Source organism: Bos indicus x Bos taurus, chromosome 1 (genome assembly GCF_003369695.1).
Source record: "Bos indicus x Bos taurus breed Angus x Brahman F1 hybrid chromosome 1, Bos_hybrid_MaternalHap_v2.0, whole genome shotgun sequence".
Lineage (NCBI taxonomy): Eukaryota > Metazoa > Chordata > Mammalia > Artiodactyla > Bovidae > Bos > Bos indicus x Bos taurus.
The window spans coordinates 129043776-129047067 of record NC_040076.1 but is presented as its reverse complement, the minus strand read 5'-3'; positions in this window follow the sequence as shown (position 1 = coordinate 129047067).

Genomic DNA, 3292 nt, shown 5'->3' with positions numbered 1-3292 from the left:
ACTTTTATAATCCAGTGGGCCAGGCTTACGACTTTGAAGATAACAAGCTCAAAGATCACAAGTACAACCCAAAGGAACTTTCCTTTCCTTTGCAAAGCTCAGCAGGACTATGAGCAATGTACGCTCAGAACCTGGCACAGCCAGGCATGGGTGTCCTGGTGACCTCATTTTTGTCTGGTTGGGCTCCCACAGAACCCCTGGACCCATACAGAACACTGTCCAGCAAATACCCAGTGCTCACCCCTCATGTACAACAGGTCACCGGTCCCAGGCTTCAGACAGCTGGAGTCTCTCGGCTGTGCAGCAGCATTTGTGGCCTGGCTGGTGAAGCCAAGAAATGAGAACTCACACCTGTGCACCTCTACTCTACTTTGGGCTGGGCACCAGACATCTTTCATCTTGTTTTCTTACAAGAGCTCTGAGCTATGTTTAAACATCTCCATTTTACAGATGAAAAAGTATCAAGGAGGTGAAATCACATGCCAAGTAATTACTGGTCACTGACCAACCTGGGATTCAAATCCAGGTCTGTCTGGCTCCAATGCTCTAAGGAAAAGAGTTTTGTTAAAACAGGGTGCTAAAGACATCACTTTGCTCATAAATGTTCATATAGTCAAAGCTTTGGTTTTTCCAGTAGTCATGTACAGATGTGAGAGTTGGACCATACAGAAGGCTGAGTGCTGAAGAACTGATGCCTTCAAATCGTGGTGCTGGAAAAGACTCTTGAGAGTCCCTTGAACTGCAAGGTAATCAGCCAGTCAATCCTAAAGGAAATCAGTCCTGAATATTCATTGGAAGGACTGATGCTGAAGCTGAAGCTCCAATACTTTGGCCACCTGATATGAAGAGCTGGCTCATTGAAAAAGGCCCTGCTTCTGGGAAAGATTAAAGGCAGGAGGAGAAGGAGGCAGTAGAGAATGAAATGGTTGGACGGTATCACCAAATCAATGGACATGAGATTGAGCAAACTCCAGCAGATACTGAAGGACAGGGAGACCTGGCAGGCTATAGTCCATGGGGTTGCAAAGAGTCAGACACGACTGAGTGACTGAACAAATTCAACTTGGAAAAGGCAGCTTGGATTGGGGTTTGATTTGAGAACTTTATTCTCACTTGCTTCCCAGTAAGTTTCCCCAAGGCATCTAAGCAGTGGGGTTACTCAAGAAAAGTATGTTTGGGGAAGGCCAGATGGAAGGTAGTGGGGGTAGTGGGACTCTGCTTGAGACCCCAGGAAAGAGCTGAAGATTACCTTGACCAAGGAGGGGTGCATGGCTGGCATTTGGACAAGGACTCTTGGTTCAGGACTGTTCTTCAAATGGGCTATCCCAGTAGGTCAGAAGGTAGGTTGACTTACTGCTCTGACACATGGTTCTGAGAGTTGTGACCTGAGCCCTAACGACACTCTGAAGAATGGAGGTGTGGACTGAGATGGATAAACCACAAGTCTCTGATTTTAATTTTGATGCTTTAAAGCTCTAAGCTCTAAATCTAAGCAAATGGTTCTGCTGTTGAAACAGGGAAGGACCTTATGGTCCTTGCCCCCTCCCCACATCCTCTGGTTGCCTTTTGCCAGAGTAAAACTTTAATCAAAGAAAAAGTTTAATCAGAGAAATGAGAACATAGAAGAGCAAAGGAAAATAGTCACAGAAGACCAAATAATAATACTGTATTCATTAAGCATAGTCAAGGATCTTTAGTTCTTTCTCAAGGGCAATAGACAATATTCTGAGCCATATCCTGTGAGCTGTCTTGCTGCTGCTGCTGCTGCTGCTAAGTTGCTTCAGTCATGTCTGACTCTGTGTGACCCCCATAGACGGCAGCCCACCAGGCTCCCCCGTCCCTGGGATTCTCTAGGCAAGAACACTGGAGTGGGTTGCCATTTCCTTCTCCAATGCATGAAAGTGAAAAGTGAAAGTGAAGTTGCTCAGTCGTATCCGACCCTCAGCTACGCCATGGACTGCAGCCCTCCAGGCTCCTCCGTCCATGAGATTTTCCAGGCAAGAGTACTGGAGTGGGTTGCCATTGCCTTCTCTGGTGAGCTGTTTTAGAGATACCGAAAACCCCAGGTGGAGAAGTTAACTACATGATGATCAGACTGTACCCATGACATGAGCTGCCACAGTTCTAAGAACTGGCTTCAAAGAAATGGAAACTCACCAATCCTAGAACTGAAGATTAACTGTAGCTGAAACAGTCAACATGCACTGATCAGACCATCAATGACCAATATGAAAATGACTGTCAGAACTGACTGTGCTGTTTTTACATGTAGCCCCCCCACTTCTGTCTATAAAAACTCTTACCCTACTTGTTGCCAGTAGGGGGAGTTGGCCTTTGGACAGATGTCTGCCCTCCCCACCAGTTGCTGGCATTTGAAATAAAGCAAACTCTCCTTCCCACCAGCCTGGCCTGTTTATTGACTTCTGGGTGGTGAGCAGCCAGACCCCATGCCTTTTAGTAACAGTGTGTGTGGTTTAGGGGTATAAAAGAGTATATTTCTTATTTTTTTTCAGTAAATATACTAGAGTCAGAAAGACACACAGTCAAAAAAATGGCCCATCTGTTGTCCAAAGGCCAATGTAGGATGAAAGGGAAAGAGGAATAAGGGAAAACTTTACAACAAATGGAGGATAAGTGAAGGCAGCAGAAGTGGACAGATAAGGGAGCCTCGGGCTTCATCCTTTGAAGTCTGGCCAGAACCTGCTGTAGGCTGAGCATTCAGCCTCCTGGGTTGAAGAGATAGGTATTCCCCTCCAGGTTCAGATTCCTACCCCTACCTGTCTGCTGGGGACCCCTCCCAGCAGTCCCCAACATTTTTGGCACCAGGGACTGGTTTTATGGAAGACATTTTTTCCCATGGACTGGGTGTAGGGGGATGGTTTTGAGATGATTCACTCACATTACATTTATTATTCACTTTATTTCTATTATTATTACATCAACTCCACCTCGGATCATCAGGCATTAGATCCCAGAGGTTGGGGGCTCCTGCTCTATAGGCCTTCCTTGCAAGAAAGTAACGAAACAAACAAAAAAACCTATGCTGGTAGGAAAGGAGGTTGACAAAAAGAATGGGTTTGCCAACTGCAAAAAGCCAGGGACTTGAGTTTCATAGGTCTTGGGGATGGGGGTGGGGAGCATTTACCCTGTGTAAGCGGGAAGCTGAAACTGAGAGGCTTGCGTAAAGTCAAAACACTTGATGGATTAGTCCCTCAGTGAGAATGTGAAGGCCAAAATCTACCTAGAGACAACAAGAAAGTTTGTTTATTTGGCTTGGGTTCTATGTGAGTTG